At 38.9% G+C, this 22,102-nt stretch overlaps 1 pseudogene; it reads left to right on the forward strand.

Annotated features, from left to right (window-relative positions):
* Positions 1–7,065: 7,065 nt before the first annotated feature.
* Positions 7,066–21,546, forward strand: LOC123596945 (annotated as a pseudogene).
* Positions 21,547–22,102: the final 556 nt, after the last annotated feature.

A 22,102-nucleotide genomic window follows, 5' to 3' on the forward strand; every position in this document is an offset into this window, starting at 1 on the left:
GAAGGTGGTTCATTGTCTGTCATCCATACGCTCAATTAGAAGTCACCTGGCTGTTTAGTACTTTTGTATGCTGGTGATTCCAATAACATTAGTGGTACATTCCTCTCCACCAGTCAATATCCTTCTCCTATTGACTGGTATCCCATTGTGTTCTTGGTATCCCACTGCCTTGCTCTTGGTATCCCATTATGTTCCAGTTAACTTGGGAACCTTTCCATAAAGTTCTGTGTTGAGTGGCAAAAGAAAAATGCAAAATTTGTATATCATGTATGCTATTTTTTTTTAAATAAAGGTCAAAAATCCTGTACCTATACCCAAATGTATGTGAGGATACATCACACATGTAATGCATTGCAGAGATATTCATACATGATTAAAAGGATTATCTGAGCATTAGAAGAAAGATTGAAGGCCACCTACTAGACCGTGAACATGGGCTCCGGGGGACTGGGAGACAGCAGTGGAGAGGAAGGAAAAGAGAAGGCAGGATAAGCAAAAACTAAAGTTTCAACTGCTGCATTAAAAATGTATATAGGGGGGCACCTAGGTGGCTCAGTCGGTTAAGCATCTGACTTCGGCTCAGGTCATGATCCCGCGGTTTGTGGATTTGAGCCCCACGTCAGGCTCTGTGCTGACAGCTCAGAGCCTGGAGCCTGCTTCAGGTTCTGTGTCGCCCTCACTCTCTGCCCCTCCCACGCTCACACTGTCTCTCTCTGTCTCTCAAAAATGAATAAATGTTAAAAAATAAAATGAAAAAAAAAAACAAGCAGAAAATAACAAATCGTCATGCCTTCTTTTTATGCTTAGTTTTCTATTTCGAGAGAGGAGAGAGAGCAAGAGAGTAAGAGGGCGGAGGGGCAAAAACAGCGTGCATGAGAGAATTCCAAGCAGACCCCATGTGGGGCTTGATCCCAGGACGTTTAAATCATGATGGGAGAGCTGAAACCAAGAATCGGACACTCAACTGACTGAACCACCCAGGCGCCCTAATGTTTCACACTTAAAAAAAATTTTTTTTAAATATTTATTTATGGGGCACCTGGGTGGCTCAGTCGATTGGGCGTCCTACTTGGGCTCAGGTCATGATCTCACGGCTTGTGGGTTTGAACCCGGCGCGGGGCTCTGTGCTGACAGCTCAGAGCCTGGAGCCTGCCTCGGATTCTGTGTCTCCCTCTCTCTCTGCCCCTCCTCCACTTGTGCTTTGTCTCTCTCTGTCTCTTAAAAGTAAATAAATGTAAAAAGAATTTGTTTTAATATTTATTTATTTTTAAGAGACAGAGATTGCAAGCAGAGGAGGGGAAGAGAGAGACAGAGAGGGAGACAGAGAATCCAAAGAGGCTCTGAGCTGTCAGTGCAGAGCCCAAGGCGGGGCTCAAACCCACAGACCATGAGATCATGACCTGAGCTGAATTTGGACGCTTAGCCGACTGACCCACCTGGGTACCCCCCTCCCCAAATTTCTGTACTTTTAAGCTGAAATTTTGGAATCCGGATTTTGGAGCTCCATACCGTGTGAAGATTTAAGGATCTGAAATCCAATGTGAAAGGCTGCACTGACAGACCAGGGTAGGAAGAGAGCTGATGAACTCATACGTGCCCCTAAAATCCAAGGTTCCCTTCATCAGGGGGATCCCACCACCTGCTTACCTAGCAAGTGGAGAAAACAGATTCATTTAGTGCAATATGAATGCATATCCAGGATACTTACACACCACTGCAGTGCAAATTAGTATTCAGAATGAAGACAAATTTTCAACCTCATTTTCTTTAGAATGAACATAATCAAATGGTTAACAGAGAGTTCCAATCATTTTGACTTCCTCATTTCCCGGTTTGTTTGCTTATGTGTTTAGTTATCCAGGAAATTCTCACACAAATGACTTAGATTTTGACTGTAAGCTTTATAAACACAAAAGCTAAGCCTCTACTAGTTCGAAGAAAGCAGAGCTGGGGCGAGGTTGGGGGTGATAGTTTGTACCTGACACAAAGCAAACATTTTAATTATATCTAATCAGAAACAGATTTTGTTTTGAATTCCAATGTCAAAGCCAGCAGTCTGCATTGAGGAATCTGCACGGAGGCACAATAGATTTCTCCATTAGTCATTCCGGCTGCTTTGTTCATGTCACTGTGACCTTTCAGAGAACACAGTATCCTTGGAGACTCTAAAATCATGTTCTAGGTGAACCTCATAAAGTACATGAAAGCTATAATCCTACCCGTGTAAAATATTGTGAATTTCCTAACAAAAGAAAAAGCGTCTTGTTTTGTTTTGCTTTGTTTTCTGGATTAAGAGACATGTTGGGATTTAGGGAGTCTATTGCTTGCATCTACATTACTGGATTCGTAACATCAGCAACTTACTACAAATAAATAGGAAGGGTTAAATATTTTTGAGTTGAGTCTTTTAATTTTAGGCAGAGAGACAATATAGCAAATCAAAAAGGATGTTTGGCAAATACAACCTTTCAATTCCATGTCTACCTTAGTGAATGGGTAGTGCTGAATTCTTTCTAACAAAGAAAAACAAAAATTGATTTCTATAAAGAGCTTCATTTTCAGGGCGCCTGGGAGGTTCAGTCATTTAAGCATCCAACTCCTGATTTTGGCTCATGATCTCATGGTGCGTGAGTTCGAGCTCTGCGTGGGGCTCTGTGCTGACAGCATGGAGCCCGCTTGGGGTTCTCTCTTGCCTTCTCTCTCTGCCCCTCCCTCTCTCTGCCCCTCCCTCTCTCTCACTCTCAAAACTAAATAAATAAATAAACAAACAAACTTTTTTAAAAAGTTAAAAAAAATGAAGAGCTTCATTTTCAATCTCTGCAATAGGGTTTTGCCACACATTGCTTTAATTAAATACTTAAAGTCCATGTCATAAGACCACTTCCAAGGTCTTTGAGATTTTTGAGCTGCCAAACTCATATGAGTGCAGCAAGACTGGGTCATGTTGTTATTCAAATTTCTACACCTCAAATAGAATTGTATCAGGGCCTGTATTATTTTTAGAAAGAAATAAACTTCTATTTTGCAGACGTGGAAGCTGGATTAAGAATTTGGATCTGTTCACCTCGGCATAGTACGTGTCACTTTGGAGTCTAATTCCTGGTCCATGTATGAAAATGGATCATTCACCCCAAGCCAAAATTCTGATCGGGCACCTTTTTATGGAACATTCTGAAATTCGATGGCAAAAAATAAAGGCAATTAAATATTTCCTCAGATTGTAAGCAAATAGCCTGAGTCTTGCAAGGACTACTTGACAAAGAATTTTGGCTTGTAGATTTTCTTAGCAAGCTTCTCAAGAAATTATTACAGTTGTTGACTTGAGACCCATTTAGTTTATTTTTGTTTCATCTTTTTGTTTTTTTTTTTTAATTCAACACTCATGGCATGAGTTTAAAGAACCAAAGGCAATATAACTTATGTTTAATTTTCACATCCGTGTCCCTTAATAGCTACATTATTAATCTCTATCTGAGTGTTTAAAATTAGATAGAGATATAGAAAAAATAATCTAGGTCTAAAAGAGCTTTTGGAAACATTAAATTTTATAGATGACATGTAATTCTTGGATATATTTGAGAAAAAAAAGCATACTTTTGAGTTGAGTTTGATACTTTTCAACTTGCAGAAGAACCTTTCAACTTTTCAACATGGAGAAGATAACCAACCTATAAACTCAAGCACTGACCATAAATGCAAAATTAAAAAGAAAATTAGACACAAATTTAATTAGACAAACAAATTCTAATGGTGTTTTGGAAAATAACTGAATAGGATTCATTTCCTTCCTATTCAGCTAAACCTAGTTCACCTAGTCATAATGATGAACATTTACTGCAGGTCTTAGTTTGTGTTGGGAACTCTGGTAAGCTCTTTATATGCATTATTTTATTTAAGCTCCTCAACAACCCTACGTAGTGTGCGTTTGTATTAATTATAAGAAAGCCGACTGCTATAACAATAAAACCCCGTAATTTGTCTCTTTATTAAAATCCATTTTTTTCTCACTCATAACATCCAATTAATCATAGTTTGGAGCAGGGGAAGGTACCTTTTTCACACAGCCATTCAAGGACTCAGACTGAAGGAGGCAATACCATATACAAAACACATGATTTCCAATAATCACTATGGACAACAAAATCCACCAATCACATGGAGGAAAGGAATGGTTGGAAGATAACATGGGATAATTTTATTGGCCAGGTTTGGAAGTAGCATACAAAGAATTCCACCATATGGTCCCATGTTACTTTAAAGAAGGCTGGGAAATGTTGACTAGCTCTGTGCCCAAGAGGAATGGGGAACTAGCAGATTTGGTGAGTAGCTAGTCAGTCTCAACCACAGAACAAGTATGGATTCTACTGTTCTGCTAAGGAAACTAAGGCTTTGTTAAGTTTCAGCTCTAGCATATGAGGGACAATAAGGCATGTCTTTTTCATGGTCTTGATTTGTGAATAGCTTAGTTTATTACCTGAATAAATCTTTTATATTCTGTATTTATGTGCTGGACAAAGTCTGTTATGGAAAGAGCTCCAATGTCCATTGACTGATGAATTGATAAAGAAGATGTGGCATATATATATATATATATATATATATGCATACAATGAAATGTTACTTGGTGATCAAAAAATGAAATCTTGCCATTTGCAACAACAATGTGGATGGAACTAGAGTGTATTATGCTAACAAAAGAAGTCAGTCAGAGACAAATATGATTTCACTCATATGTGAACAGATGAACATAGGGAAAGGAAATGAAAAATAAAATAAGAAAAAGAGAGGAAGGCAAACCATAAGATAACTCTTTTTTAAAATTTGTTTTAGTGTTTATTTATTTTTGACAGAGAGAGAGAGAGAGAGACAGGGTACAAGCCGGGGTGTGGGGCAGGGAACAGAGAGAGAGGGAGACACAGAATCAGAAGCAGGCTCCAGGCTCTGAGCTGTCAGCACAGAGCCTGACTCGAGGCTCCAACTCACAGACTGTGAGATCATGACCTGAGCCGAAGCTGGTCGCTCAACCAACTGAGCCACCCAGGCGCCCCATAAGATAACTCTTAAATACAGAGAACAAACTGAGTGTTGCTGGAGGGAAGCAGGTGGGAGGATGGGCTAAATGGGAGACGGGTATTAAGGAGGGCACTTGCTGTGATGAGCACTGGGTGTTACGTGTAAGCGATGAATCACTGTGTTCTACCCCTGAAACCAATACTACACTGTATATTAACTAACTTGAATTTAAATTAAAAAGATGTATATATTTTAAAAAGTCTATGCTTCTTGATATAACACCCAGTTTGTATGTAATAGATGTTCAATAAATAGTTTGATAAAATTGGTTAAACATCTGACTTCAGCTCAGGTCATGATCTCACAGTTCATGAGTTCGAGTCCCACATTAGATGAGCTTGATCTCTGCTCTGGGTGAGCACGAGCCCTGCCTTGGGTGAGCCCCACTTTTCTCTCCCTCTCTCTCTGTCTCTGCCCCTTGTGTGATTCTCTCTCTCTCTCCCTCTGCCCCTGGCTCACTCGTGCCCTCTCTCTTAAAAAAAAAAAAAAAGTTTGATTAAACATTTTTCAAGTAAACTCAAAAAAAAAAAAAACACTTTGAGACTTGTATTTATTTTTATTTTTTGACTTTACTTATTTATTAAGAGAGAGAGAGTGAGCATGAATAGGGGAGGGGCAGAGAGAGAGGCAGAGCGAATCCCAAGCAGGCTCCACACTGCCAGCACAGAGCCAGACGCAGGGCTTGAACTCATGAACTGTGAGATCATGGCCTGAGCTGAAACCAAGAGTCAGACACTTAATGACCAAGCCACCCAGGCGCGCCTCCAAGTAAACTTTCATTTTATTTGGCAGCTGGTTAAATCCTTGTAGGTTTTCAGTAGCCAGATACATAAAAATTAAGCACATGATGAAACTAAATAGTCAAAGGAGTCTTGGTTGGATAATGGCTGTATTTGGCAAGTCTAAACTGACTGACAATCAAAGGCAATGAAATGACAACCTGGTGTAGCTGAATGAAAGGCGGCATATATCCAGACCTACACACAGTGCCTTTCCTGAACTGTAGGCAGGCTTGACGGACCACCAGGAAAGGCACCCGAGAGTCCAACACGCTGTGAATAGCCCAGCTCACCACAGTCTCTTCTCTGAGCGTCTGAATCTTTACCTAAGCAATTCAGGGATGAAGAAAAGATGGGTAAAATGGATTCTTGTAAAAACTGAAGTCCTTAAGAGATTATCCATTAATTTGTGCTACCTGGATCTGGGTAAGATCCAAGCTCTTGTCCTCTCTGAGGCCAAGTTGACTTTGAGCTATTCCTTTGACTTTGTGAGCCATATTTTCAACAAGTTTCTCTTTTGAATAATTTTGCTACCATTTTTGTTGTGTTCAAGTTAGAACAGTAGCAAAAAATATCATATGTATCACCAGGGTATTATTTTATTGTATCGCTAGCCTCAACAGCAATTAGAAAGTAAACCGTTTATGAATTTTAAGGGGTGCCTCATTGGCTCAGTTGGTTAAGCCTCTGACTCTCGATTTTGGCTCGGGTCATGATCTCACAGTTTGTGAGATGGAGGGAGCCCTGTGTTGGGCTTTGGCGCTGACAGCCCAGAGCCTTCTTGGGATTCTCTCTCTCCTTCTATCTCTGCCCCTCCCCGGCTCATTCTCATTCTCTCTCTCTCTCTCTCAAAATAAATAAACCTAAAAAATAGAATTTTAAGTCAGTTTGGTCACCCAGGGAATAAAGTGTAAGAGAGCTAAAACTGTTCTTTTATCAAAAACCAATCAGGGGCGCCTGGGTGGCGCAGTCGGTTAAGCGTCCGACTTCAGCCAGGTCACGATCTCGCGGTCCGTGAGTTCGAGCCCCGCGTCAGGCTCTGGGCTGATGGCTCAGAGCCTGGAGCCTGTTTCCGATTCTGTGTCTCCCTCTCTCTCTGCCCCTCCCCTGTTCATGCTCTGTCTCTCTCTGTCCCCCCCCCCCAAAAAAAATAAACGTTGAAAAAAAAAAAACAATCAAGTTTGGCTTTTCCGTGCCTAGCACAGCCCTGGCTTGTGAGCCCAAGAAGCAGCTGAAATGTGTAGCAGCTCTAAAGCACCAGATGCTGGATCAAGTGAACAGCGTGTTTGCTCCTCGCTTATCTGCCAGTCTCCAAACCGAGAGAACGTCTCCCCCTCAACATTCTCCCAAGGAACAGAGTCGAGTGTGCCTTGTCAGGAACTGATGTAAAGAAGACCTGAGTGCTGTGGTTCCTCAAGATTGATGTCACGGTCTGAAATGATGCTACCTACCCTGCCGGCTTAATGGATGCCATCAACATTGACAAGACTGGAGAAAAGTTCCATCTGACCGAGGACACCAAGTTTTACTTTGTTGTTCATCATTTTACACCCGAGAAAGCTAAGCACGAGATGTGTAAGGTGAGGAAGATCTTTGTGGGCACACACGGAATCCCTTAACTGGTGACTGATTCACTATTCGGATTGATTTTGAGATTGGCCGGATTGCCAATTTCATCACGTTTGACACTGGTAATCTGTGTGTATGGGGACTGGAGGGGCTAACTGAGGAAGAACTGGTGTGGTTATCAACAGAGAGAGACATTCTGGTTCTTTGGATATGTTAATGTGAAAGATAGGATGGCACCAGCTTTGCAACCCAGCCCTCCAACATTTTCACTTTTGGCGAATGCAACAAATTATGGGTTTCTCTTCCCCAAGGAAAAGATATCCATCTCACCATTGTTGAAGAGAGAGACAAGAGTGAGTGAAATGATTGGGAAGGTCTTTGTATTTAATTAAGGATAATACAGCATGATTTTTTGACATATGCCCAGTTACTACAACATCTGGTTGTTGTTCAAAGTGACTTTTTTATCAGCCCCAGTGACCCAGTCGCCAAAGAGAAGTGCATATAGTTAATGACTTGTTGTCCATCACTTGCTGTCTGTCTGTCATCTAACTAATGAATTAAACTCTTTCTGGAGGCAAAATTCATTCCAAACTTCATTGAGCTTTCAGACTCTTAAAGTTCACAAGGCAATCTTGTTCAATCTTGTTCATAATATAAATATTCTGAGCTAAGGAAGACAGGAAAGGCACATACATTCTCAGCAGGTCTTGGGGGCCAAATCTAAGCAGATTTTTTTGTTAGCATAAAACCTCTGGGCCTTGTATTCTAATTTTTAAATTAATATAGATTTTTGCATTCATCTCTCGAAAATATCCATGTTTGTTTTTTGTTGTCATTGTTCTTACCATTTCTACATGACTTTGGAAAATGTTTCTGCTCTAGGACAAGTGTATTGCTTATCCTATGGCATTGAGAAGTCCTAGCATATTAGCATATTCTCCTGAGGGCACTTAATGACGTGTCTGTAAACCAAGACCCTATGCTGCCACTGATGATAACCTTTACGTTTTCACCTTTTGGGATATTATTACCATTATCTCTTTGCCGTCATCAGTTGTACCGCTGTCATATTTGAGCTATATTTTCAGCACATATACATACTTCATTCTGATATATAGATCAGAGATCACTAGAGCTCACCTACATGTTGAAATCAAATGAAATGCTTGAGTTTGTTCATTTATTAAAGAATTACAGTCTCTGTTCAGAAAGGCTGTAATTGGAATTGGAGAACCTGTCCTGGAGTTGACATCGTTTGACATAAGCACTGATCCATAATTTAACAATGCTACAGGCTCTCTCTCATATTTCCATAGTGTCTCAATAGAGCTAGCTGGTGACAACATGTGCGACTTTTGCTTTGCACATGCCATCGTTCCTGTCACTGGTGTAGAGGATCATTCCAATCCATGATAGTTATCTGCTGCCCTTGAGAAAAGACATGGGGTTGGGACCCCAGCACCTAGATGTCAAAATCTAGTCAAGACACGAAGGCATCTCAAAAGACAAAGGACAAAACTCCTCTTCTCCGGAGATGTGAGCTGATATCCGGAAGGCACCAAAAAATGTCATGGAGAAAAGAATCTGATTTCTTTGTATGGAAGCTGCTAATGCTGCTTCCCTCTCCCTCCTCCACCTCATCCTTCTCCTCCCTCTTCTCCCATTTCCTGTCCTTCTCCTTTTCTTTTTCTTTCTCCTCCTTCCTCTTGTAAGTAATTATCAAAGGCAGTTCTAGAGCCTACCTCCCACGAGGCCCAACGTGGCAAAATAAAAACCAACTTTGTTATGGACAGACCGAACTCCATAACAACTTAACCTAACCCAGGACCCTAAAGATCAACAGTGACTAAAAAAAAGTGGAGTTGGAAACTGCTAATATGTATTTTGTTACATAAGGGTGATTTTTTTCATTTCTATGTTTCCAGTCCCTAACTCGTTGATGGGTATTCCATACCCAAGATGTTCAAACTGAGTTTGCACTGGGCTTTTCCCACAATCACTGCCTTCTCCTCAAGTTTTCTTTTGTTGTCTTCATCAAAGATAATGTCACGTCTGCCATCTTGCAGCTGCCTAGACACTTCTGTCCCTTCATTCTCCTGCTACAGCTAAACCGTTCTATATCCTCAACTCCTTTTCCCTCAATTTCTATCCAGTTGCGTTCTTTATCCACTCCCCATGTACACCCTTCCTTCTTTAATAATCTTTTGGGTCCACCAATGAACATTTCTAGACAAAAGTATTGAAATAGCTTGCAAGGTGGTTTTCTCGGACTTAGAGTCCATACCCTCCAAACAGTTTTCCATTCTGCTCCTAAAACAGAACTTCCGAAGTAAATATGATCATGATATTTTCCAGTAAAGTTATCTCAATTCCTCATCTCTTACGAAATGAAGTGCATGCTTTTTATGAGGCAATGATCAGTTTTCTGTTCATCTCCGAAGCCTCATTTGGAGATTTCAGTGTCCTGACCCCAAACCACGCTCAGTGACTTTTTGTTCCAAGAATATAGACATATTAAGATTAAAATACCCACAAGAAGTGTAACATGGAGCTATAGTTCTGAGCTCTTATTTGCACAACTATGCATCGTGCAAATCAAGCATCCGATACTACAACCACTGATCATCTTTCACACTTTCTTGCCTGGCTACTGGCTGTTATTTAGGTGTGCCTCTGGAATGTTCTTCTTTGGCCACTGGGCAGATACCTACTTACCCTTCAACATTCGTCAGGTGCCACCTTTGAACTCATGAGGGATATGATCTTTTTTCCTTCCAGCGTAACACACATCTATTTCTATTATAGAGTCTCCTCCCACATGCTTGCACTGTGACAGTCTATACATCAGTCACCTATACAACATAGTGAGGCAGCAGAAGACTGAAATCTTACCTTATTTACCTGTATTTACAGATAAAAATCAGTTTCTGCAAAATAAAATAAATAATGAATGAATAAATAAAAGGATTTAGTGAAAGGGAGATAGATGCAATATAAATGGAAGATGTTGTGCGAATGGATGAATCTATAGAGATTACAACTATTTATGCACTGTAATATCTTTGTGAAGAAACTTTCTACCAAATATCTTAAATACAGGTATATCTTGACATTTGACAAGAGATAAACAACTTTAATAATACTGGTGTTTTGAAGACTCTGAAAAATCAAATTTCTGTATTTTCATCATAAAAAAATGAGGTATATTTGTGGGAGGCAGGTTTTTATCCTTGGGTTATGCCATCCATCCAAGCTTTTAAAATATAGTAAATAAAATCATAGTAATATTCTTTAATTGTCTTAATTTTCTTTAATCTTAATCTTTATTTCACGTTTCTCGAACATTTTCAAGGGGTTTCTAAGTTAGCATAAAACCCAAAGTTCTTACCAGTTATATACAATCTGGCTACTCATTATTCTGATTCCAGTTCCTTCCAACCTAGTCCTGCTCATAGTTCAGTCATATAAACTCCTTGCTCTTTGCTGAACATGCCAATCCCTGTCTAATCTCAGGGTCTTGCTGTCCTCTCTGCCTAGAACACTCTCTCTCCAGATCGTCTCCATGCCCTCGTATATTTCAGGTCCTGGCACCCCATTAGAATCTTTCCCTTATCACATTGGATAGAAACACTGCTTCCCATTCCTCATCATTCACGAACCCTTGCCCTGCTGTCACCACCTGACACATCACATGCAGGTTGAATTGCTTATTTTATGTATCCTCCCCCCACCCAACGAGAAAGGAAGCCCCACAGAATCGGAAACTGCTTTATTCTGGTGAATTTTTATCACTTAAAATAGTACTGGCAGATGAAGCATTTGATAATATTTGTTGAATTAGTGAATAAATACTTTGATAAAGTTTAAGCCATATGAAAATATTTTACAACTTCTTAAACTTCTCATTTAAATTTTTTTTTCAACGTTTATTTATTTTTGGGACACAGAGAGACAGAGCATGAACGGGGGAGGGGCAGAGAGAGAGGGAGACACAGAATCGGGAACAGGCTCCAGGCTCTGAGCCATCAGCCCAGAGCCCGGACGCGGGGCTCGAACTCACGGACCGCGAGATCGTGACCTGGCTGAAGTCAGACGCTTAACGACTGCACCATCCAGGCGCCCCTTAAAATTCTCATTTAAAAATTATTTTATACAAAAGTGGCAAAGGTAGTACAGAGAGATCACAGATGCTCTCTCGCTCATTCTGTCCCTATCAAACACTGCATCTTAATTGATTATAGAACAAGATGAAAAACGAGGGTATTGACATTGATATAATATGTGTGCATAGTTCTGAAACATTTTATCAAATGCGTGTATTCATCCGATCATTGTAATCAATACATGAGGTTATTCCATCATCACCAAGAACTTCCTTGTGCTACCCCTTAGTAGTTACACACATCCCCCCATGTGTCTTTATTCCTAACCCCTGACAATCACTAATCTGCTTGGCATCTCCATATTTTTAAAAATAATTTAGAGACTATTATGGATATAAAATCAGAGATCATGTGACCTTTGAGATTGGTCTTTTTCATTCGGCATAATGTCCATGAGATCCATCCAATTGTTGTATCAATAGTTCATTTTTTTTTTTTTTTTTTTTTTGCTGAGTAATAGTCCATGATATGGACGCACCACAGTTAAACCATTCACCTATTAAGGGACATTTTGGCTGTTTCAGGTTTGGGCGATTACCAAAAAAAGTTATTTTTGTAAAAGAGAGTACAGGTATTTGTGTGGACATAAGCTTTTGGTTTTTTTGGATAAATATCCAGGAGTGTAATTGCTGGGTTTATTGTAATTGTATTTTCATTTAAAAAAAATATCAAAATATCTTCTAGAGTGACTATGCCATTTTACATTCTCACTGGCAATGAATGAATATAGATCCAGTTTTTCTGTATTGTCATCAGAATTTGTCTGGTGAAAAATTGTGTGTTGTCACCAGAATACATTGTCTTTTAATAAGTGTGTAGTAATATTTCTTTTCCCTAGTGATTAGTGATATTACACATATTTTCATACAATTATTTGTTATTGTGCTAGTTACCCATTTTCTAATTGGATTCCTTTTGTTATTGTTTTCTATCTAACAGTTGAATTTGGGGAGTTCTTTACATATTTTAGATCTGAGTCCTTTGCCAGCTATGTGGTTGACAAAGGCTTTCTTCCCAGCTTGTCTTTTAATTGACATAACAGGGTCATTCACAGTTATGATAACATCTAATTAATTGATATATATTTTTTTCTTTTATGGATTGTGTTTTTGGTGACAGTTCTAAGAACATTTTATCATGCCCTGAGGCCTGAAAATTTCCTTTTATGTTATCTTCTTAAAGTTTTATAGTTTCATATTTTCCATTTAAATCTATTATACATTCTAAGTTAATTTTCTATGAGATGTGAAGTTGGGCTTTTTAAGGTGTGAGGTCCATTTTCTTCTTTCCTTTTTATAAACATTTGTAAAATTAGTTTATTTATTTATTTTGAGAGAGAGAGAGAGAGAGAGAGAATGAGCTGGGGAGGAGTAGAGAGAGAGGGGGAAAGAGAGTCTGAAGCAGGCTCTGTCCTGACAGCAGCAAGATAATGACCTGAACCCAAGTTGGATGATTGAGCCACCCAGGTGCCCCTTGTTTGTTTGTTTATAGAAGCTCAGTTTCTCCAGCACCACTTGTTGGAAAGGCTATACGTCCTCTGATGAACTGCCTTTGCTCCATCATGAAAAATTTAATGGGCATGATTTTATGAATCTATTCCTGGATTCGTCCTTCTGTTCTATTGATCTATATGTCCTTCCCTCCACAAATACCACATAGTCATGATAATTATAGCTATATATTATGTCTTGAATTCAAATAGAATATTTCCTCCCACTTTATTCTTCTTTTAACAGAATTATTTTAGCTCTTGTAGTTACTTTGCCTTTCCATACAGTTTTAGAATAATCTCATTTATATTTCCAAAAACTCTTGTGGAGATTTGATAAGATTGCATCAAACATGCATATCAATTTGGGGAGAATTGGCTCTGATCAGTCTTCTAAACCAAGGAAATGAAATGTCTCTCATTTATTTGGATTTTATTTGATTTTTTCCATCAGTATTTTGTTGTTTGTAGCAGAAAAATTTTCTGTTTTTGTTAGGTTTACACCTAAGTGTTTCAGTTTTAGAGCTATTGTAAAGTGTATTGGGTTTTTAATTTGTGTTTCTATATACTTGTTGCTATAATATAGAAATGTAGTTGACTTTTCTGTTTACATTGTTTCTTGTGAACTTTCTGTTTCTGGACTTAGTCCTGGAAATTTTTTATAGATCCCTTAGGGTTTTCTACATAGACTATCAAATTATTTGCATAGAGAGAGAGAGAACTTTATTTTTTTTTAATTTGTTAATGTTTATTTATTTTTGAGAGAGAGAGAGAGAGAGAGAGAGACAGAGTGTGAGCAGCTGAGGGGCAGAGAGAGAGAGAGAGAGAGACCCAGAATCTGAAGCAGGTTCCAGGCTCCGAGCTGTCAGCACAGAGCCCGATATGGGGCTCAAACCCATGAACTGTGAGATCATGACCTGAACTGAAGTCCGACACCTAATTGACTGAGCCACTGAGGCATCCCGAGAGAGAACCTTATTTATTTATTTATTTATTTATTTATTTATTTCCAACTTGCCTGTTTTGCATGCTGTGTTGTTGTCATTTTGGTCTTTTAGTTTGCTGGCTAGAACTTCTGGTATAATAGTGATGGCACTGGTGAGAGCAGATATACTTCCCCTGTTCCTGATTTTATGGGGAGAGCATTCAGTAATTAGAAATTAAGTATGGTATAATCTGTGGGTATTTTTGGAGGTGTTTTTATCAAGTTGAGTTATTACACTACTCAGTATAATACTGGAAGCCCTGGGTTAAAAATCTGTACTGAATTGAAAAGAAAACAAACAGTTTGAAAGGAAGAAATAAAATTGCTTTTATTCACCAAGGGAAAAAAAATGGATATGTAAAAAACTCTAAAGAATATACAAAAATATTCCTTCAATTAATAAGTGATTAAGATAAAGGACATTATATAAAAGTGCATTGCTTACCTGTATACAGGTATTGAGCAAATGAAATTTGAATTGAAAAACAAATACCATTTAGAGTAATACCATATATGAAATAATTAGGTATAAATATATCAAAATTTGCATATAATATGTTTGCATAAAAATACAAAACACTGATGAAAGCAATCATAGATAATCTCTATACATGGAGAAATATTCCATGTTCATGGATCAGTAGACTCAATATTGTTAAAATGTTAATTCTTCCCACCATGATCCATAAAATAAGTGGAGTCTCAAACAAAACCCTTGCAAGTTATTTTGTGGATATAAACAAACTGATTCTGAAATTTATATGGAAAGGTAAATAACTGAAATAACAAACACAATATTGGAGAAAAGAAAGAACAAAGTTAGAGAACTTACAGTGCTCAATTTCAAGACATACTATACAACTACAGTAATCAAGACAGAGTAATATTATTGACACAATACACACTTAAATCAATGAAACCCAACAAATAGACCCAAACAATTATATTCAAATGATTTTTTACAAAGGCAGCAAAAGCAATTTACTGGAAAAAGGATAGTTATTTTCAAATGGTGATAGAACTACTGGTGGTTCACATGCCATAAAAGAAGGAGAAGGAGGAGGAGGAGAAGAAGAAGAAGAAGAAGAAGAAGTGGGAGGAGGAGAAGGAAGAGGGGGAAGAGGAGAAGGAGGAGAATGGGGAGGAAGAGAAGGAGGAGGAAAAGGAGGAGGAGGAAGAGGAGGAGGAGGAAAAGGAGGAGGAGGAAGAGGAGGAGGAGGAGGAGGAGAAGAAGAAGGAGAAGGAGAAGGAGAAGTGGGAGGAGGAGGAGGAAGAGGGGGAAGAGGAGAAGGAGGAGAATGGGGAGGAAGAGAAGGAGGAGGAAGAGGAGGAGGAGGAAGAGGAGGAGGAAGAAGAGGAGGAGGAGGAAGAGGAGGAGGAGGAGAAGAAAAGAAGTCAGACACAGCTTTTGCACATTATACAAAAATTACTGAAAACAGATCACAGATGTAAATGTACAAATAACTTTTTAGAAAACAAAATAGGACATAATCTAGATGGTCGTGGTAATGAGTTGTTAGATACAACCAAAAATCCCCATTCATTAAATAAGGAACAGGTAATTTAGACTTTATTAGACTTAAAGATTCACATTCATGCAAGATGCTGTTATGAGAATAAGGTAAGTCACAACACAGGACACAATATTAGCAAAATATGTTCTTGGAACAATAACTAAAATATATAAAGACCTCTTAAACCCAACAATAGGAAAACACACAATCCATTTTAAGAAATGGGCAAAATATCTGAACAGACACTTCTCTAAAGGCGATATACAGACGCCAAACATGTGAAAAATGCTCAATATTATTTGTCGTTAGGGAAATTCGCATTAAAAGAACAACGATACACCATAACATACCTATTGGGATGGCTTAAATCCCAAACTTGACAATAATTGCTGTCAAAGATATAGAACAGCAAGAACTCTCATTTCTGGTAAAATGCCAAGTGTCACAGCCACTTTGGAAGACACTGTGACACTTTCTTACATGATGAAGCATAGTTATGATCCTAGGTATCTACCTAATTTACACTCATACAAAATCCTACACACAAATGTTTATAGCAATTTTATTCAAAACAGTTTTCAGTAAGTGAACGGATAAACACACTTGGATACATCCATGCTATAGAACACATTTTAGCAAGAAAAAGAAATGAGATACCAAGCCATACGCAAACATGGTTGAATCATAAAAGCATATTGCTAATCTAAATAAATCAGAAAGAAAGGATGAACAATATATACTGTATATAATATAGTATGTAATACATACCATGTACTGTACAATTCTATTTATGTGACATTCTGAGAAAAATAAAATTATAGAAACCATAAACATGCCAGTTGTTGCCAGGGGTTTGGGAAGGAGAAAGAGTTGAACGGGTGAAATAGGGGATTTTCTCAGGTAGTGAAACTATTCTGTGTGATAACATACCACCAGGCGCATGAAACTAAGCATTTGTCAAAACCCACAGAACTTTACAGAAAAAAAAAATGAACCTTAATGTGTGCATATTTAAAATACCTCTTGACAGATTGGGAGATTCCAGGATGGGAGTCACTCACTGTGACAAAAATATGGGACTATGTTACAAATGCATCAAATAACTTCTCTCAAGAGATTAGAGGGAAAGATACTAAGTAATTTTGGAAATGAATAGAGACTATAACACAAAGACTAAAGAAAATACATATAAGCACTGTACTTGATTTGGTAAAGTTGTTTCCGATGGGGGTATCAGTTAACATTTTTGAAACCACTATACGTATATTTTAGAAGTGAACAATTAAATGGAAGTTGAACGGTGGGAGTTAATTTTCTCATGCTGGTGTGGAAACTACAGCTAAGCAAGGAAAGAAAGCTAGAATAAACCATGTAATAATGAGTTAGAGTGGAGATTCCAGCATAAATATGTTTAGCTTAATATAAATACATACATATGCAGATATAGATTTGCAAAGTACATGAAATAGTATAAATGCATATATTTTCTTGCTCTTTTCAGCTAAAAGGGCCTTGAAACAACTCTATCCCAGTAGCAATGAGTTTACCTGGTGCCCATGTCTTTGTCTCTACTGCCATTCTCAACAAAAGGAACCTAAGAATTTTGAGAAATGGCTGATTCGAGGGCTAAGTCAGAGAATCTACAAGAGGAGCCTGGATTATGTTGCAGGGCCAAAAAGTGAGGTGCTTAAAAGTACTTGAATGGGGGTATGTCAAAGGGATGTAGGAGGTAATGGAAAGCTGGAACAATTTTAGCAAGGAAATGAACAAATTAGTGTTGGATTATAGCCAATGTAAAAATAAATAGCCATGAGTCTAGGCCAATTACTTATATGGGAGAAATAAATAAAGGGGAGAAAATAAACCCCCAGTGGAGGAGAATTTTCAATAATTTATGTAGATACTCACCCTGAAGGAGACTCCTGCACTCACTCCCTAATCCTTAAGTGTAGACTGCACATAGTGACTTTTCCCTAAAGAGTACAGTATAGAAAGGGACACAAGAGTAACTTTACTGCAGAGAGATCTGACAAACTGTACCTCAGTCAGGAGATCAAGGTTTACTCAACAAGGATAAGTCAAGTTGATAGTACATACCTTTGATATGACATGATGGGCATGGCACTTTACCTTTGCGGTCTTATCCCCCCAAAACACAGCAGCCTGATCATGAGAACAACAACAGACAAATCTCATTGGCAGGACTTTCTATAAAATATCCTACCAGTGTTTTTCAAAACTGCCAAGGTTATCAAAAATAAGAAAAAGCCTAGCATTGTATAATGACAGACAGTAACTGTGGGGAGCAGGGCATAATGTGTAGAGAAGTTGAATCACTATGTTGTGCACCCGAAACTAATGTAACATTGTGTATCAAATATACGTTGAAAAAAATAAAAATTAATGTAAGTTAAATTTTTAAAAAAAAGGTAAGTCCTGGAAGCTGATATAGTGAAGGAAATCATGAGGAAACATGATCATGATGAGTAAATGTATTGTGGTACCCTGGATGATACTACATAACAGAAGAAGACACAAATACTAGGTAAATCTGAATAAAGCATAGATTTTCGTGAGTAGCAATGCATCAGTATTTGTAACTTATAGCCAATGTCTACCACTAATGTAATGTGTTAAGTATGGGAAAACTGGGTGTGAAGTATATAGGAACTCTACTATCTTTGCAAGCTTCATGTAAATCTAAAACTATTATTTAAAAAATGTTATTAAAAAAACCAGCATTCTCTTCCAAAAATCATAAATATAGGAGGCTAAAAAAGTACTTATATATCTTACAGGCAGCTGATATATTATTTAAGACACAATGATTAAGAATCTCACCTTTTCTTTAAAAGTTTATTTATTTAGTTACTTTGAGAGAGTGAGGGAGAGAGAGAGAGAGAGAGAGAGAGAGAGAGAGAAAGAAAGAATCCTAATCAGGCTCTGTGCTGACAATGCAGAGCCCAAGGTCAGGCTCGATCTCACAACTGGGAGATCATGACCTGAGCAAAAATCAAGAGTTGGATGCTCAACCAAATGAGCCACCCAGACACCCCAACAACCTCACCTTTTATCTTTGCATTATATATTCATATATTTTCCACCAACACTTCACTAGAACTCACTCTTCTTTCAACCAGCTCACTGGCTTAAGCAAACTTGTACTGTTACCTTCAACTTGTAGTAATAACTAATGGAAACATAAACTGAAATGCTTGAGCCAAAAATTTCTAGGAGGAAAGGAAAGAGGAAAAAAACACTGTAAATGTTAGGATACCAGACTGTAATCAATTTCCTTAATGGTAATTGATTCCTGAGGTAGTAATATTTCCCAGGTGGTAAAACTTGGAAATAAAGCAGAAAACAGTTAAATTTTACTGCTTAATGATAAAAATATTAGTCTAAAGGATTTTTAAAATATGGATGCTATCAACCACGTTAGATTAATACAATGAAAGCTGTCTTCAAGTCTGTTTCAGCACCCATGCTGTGAGTGCGGAACTTGTAAAGTGATTATTAATCAGAACAACCCTCATTTGGTATTTTAGAAAAAGACTATTTTATGCTGGCAGCTTGAAGATGGATTCACTGCAACAAAGTTCAGTGTGTATCCTAGTGTGATCCAATTCCTAAGCTTTAATGATATATTCATATCAGAAGCTCTACGACAAGTCTCTAAACATGGTAACTGCCCTCTGGTCAGTCTGGTTGTTTTACTGTTCTTAATGCCGTGAAGGCCAAGGTCAAGAAAACATCCCTCTGTGTTTGAAACCAGTAAAAATAAATAGCACATGGTTGGGATTCACCATCTGCAGGAAGAGTTCTCCTCAAGCAGTGATGTGTATTATCTGTTGCTAAGGAGAGTGGGGACAACCAGCTCTGATTTTCATGATGATAGCATGTCACGCACAGTAGAATGAAACGGGAGGGAGGTACAACCTAGTCCACTCACCTGTCACAGTGCAGTGTGGAGTTAGAAGGTATGAACTTTTTTGGACCATGTGGTATTGATGATATTTGTCAATTTTTGGCAAAAATAAAAGGAATATTTAGGTAGTGTAACCGAAAGTATTCAGACTTCAAGAGTGGTGGGGGGACCAAAGAGTAAGAACATTATAACTAATTTTCTTAGGAAAACAGATACTCTGGTTTTTGCTGACTCTAGCAGGTATTTCTGTAGCAATAGTCCCGAATGAGAGAAGACTGTGAATTAGGATGCCATACAACCTCTTGGAACTATTCTTCTAGAAAATTCCATCTCTGGCGCTCAGTGGTAATATTTGGATCTATAACTTGGCCTCCTCAGGAAACGTGCCCTTTAAAAATGACATGAGAAGTTACCACCTCTAGTTTTCAAACCAGATGTGACTGCCATGTTAAAATGTTAATTTGGGATCCAGGATTATTAACAAGTTTCTTGAGACTTTGTTCACATGAGTCGATGCATCTAAAACTAATCAATTGTCTATGTATTGAGCTGCCCTGTTTTCAAGGAACTGTGTTGGGCATGAAGAATAAAAAAAAAAAAAAAATGTTGACTCATAAAATTCAAAGGGCTCGTAAGCCAGAGAGGGAGATAAATATGTACACAATCAGGTTTAATCCAAGTTCAAGCATTATGGGAGCCTAGAAGAGAAGGTGATTAATTCAAAATGTTGGAACTGGAGACCATTTCCCAGAAGAAATGAGAGCTGGGCTACACTTGAAACACACAGAGATTTACCACGTAGAGAGTTGCTAATGTAATTGGTAAACTAGAGAATGGACATAGCAGGATCATATAACCAGAAAGTACATGACGTGTTTAGGGGAGGAAATATTTTTGGTGTGAGGATGTCCCGGGACCTATGACTAGAGGATAGGAAGCTGACTTTTATTTTTGTATTTTTTATATATATATTTTATTTTTGGAAGTTTATTTATCAGCATGAGAGAGAGAGCGCGCAAGAGAGAGCATGTGTGAGCAGGGGAGAGGCAGAGAGAGAGGGAGAGAGAAGATCCCAAGCAGATACCGCACTGTTAATGCAGAGCCCAAAGCGGGGCTCAATCTCATGAACTGTGAGAACATGACCTGAGCTGAAATCAAGAGCTGAGTCGGATGCCCGACCGGCTGAGCCACCCTGGGGCCCCGGCAGCTGATTTTTAGATAGAGGAAGAAGTGGTGTAAATACCTTGCTTACTATTTCTGTAAATCTACTCATCTACCACCCTTTTCCCTCCAAATAAAAGCCATGAGTCACATTCTCTCATCAATATTATCTGTCTCTCATTATTGACGGTGATCTTCATTGCGGGAAAGAAAAGCGTACTGGGATTATAACCTGTCACCGAAAGGTTCTTAGTGCATCCCATTACAGTTCAATGAACGATGTCCACCGGGAGCCATCCTAGATCCAAACAAGGTGGGATTTATTAATTGTGCTGCAGAAGTGCGGAGCACTTCAGAGAGGAAACTTGGGGGTGACTATGATGGGGGTTAAGGGTGGACATTTACGGGACGTGGACTTGTGTCTGGTGAGTTTAAGGAGGAATTAGGGTAGCCGGAGTCAGCCCCGCACTGGGCGCTCTAAGTAGCAGGGGCCAGTTTGTGACTTGGTACCTTACTAAGCGTATCCCTGAGGTGGGAGGCTTGAAGCGGGGTCAGAGTTGTGATGGGAAAGAAGCCGTAGCCATTCCTGTTGATCAGTGGAGGGGAAGGTTTCGTCATGCCTGTGGCGCCGGCATGGCCTCATCAGTGTTCTGGATCGAGTGTTGTTGGTGCTCTGATGGGAATGGTGCAGTCTGGTCGTCAGGAGGCCCATCCTTATTCTCGCTGATTGTCCGCACGGCTGGTTTTCATGGTGTCCCCGGCCACTCGTGTTCTTCATTCTTGGTTAAATACCTGCCGAGGACACGTCAAGTTGTCACCCGCTGCCGTTATTGTTCACCGGTGTTGTTTTTGAGCAACAGAGCGATATATCTAGATCATTAAAAATAGCTGTGGTTACCTTGAGAAAGATATGCTGGAAAGCTGAAGCTCTGAAGGCATGGAAAGGAGTTAGGAGGCTATTTCAAAAATGTAGGTAAAATGACGGTAATCTTGGCCTAGACATTGAGATCAGAGAAATAAAAGTTGGGAGACACTTCCACGGTGGGATCCGTGACTCAGCAGCCAATTGACGCAGGTCATCCAGGGGTAGGTCCGAAAGGATTTTGCAGTAAACGTATCGAATGCACATATATGATTAAGTACCTAATTTCGAAATACTCATGACGTTACATGCTTTTGTTTATGCATTGTGACTATCACAGTGGTTGGGAGATGAGTAAAATAATCTTTGCCTTCGTGCGATTCACTGTCAGGAGTGGTGCACAGATATCTGCAAATACACAATGAATCTAAGTGATGCAGCGAAGGATTATGAAACCCTACAGACTTTGTGGAATTGGGAATTACCCCAGGGAGGTCACCTGGAATCTGGGACTTGAAATACGAAGGAGGGAGGACAGAAGCTGCCACAATATTGTGAAGTCTAAAGCAAGCAGCT

The sequence above is a fragment of the Leopardus geoffroyi genome, chromosome C1 (assembly GCF_018350155.1).
Source record: "Leopardus geoffroyi isolate Oge1 chromosome C1, O.geoffroyi_Oge1_pat1.0, whole genome shotgun sequence".
Lineage (NCBI taxonomy): Eukaryota > Metazoa > Chordata > Mammalia > Carnivora > Felidae > Leopardus > Leopardus geoffroyi.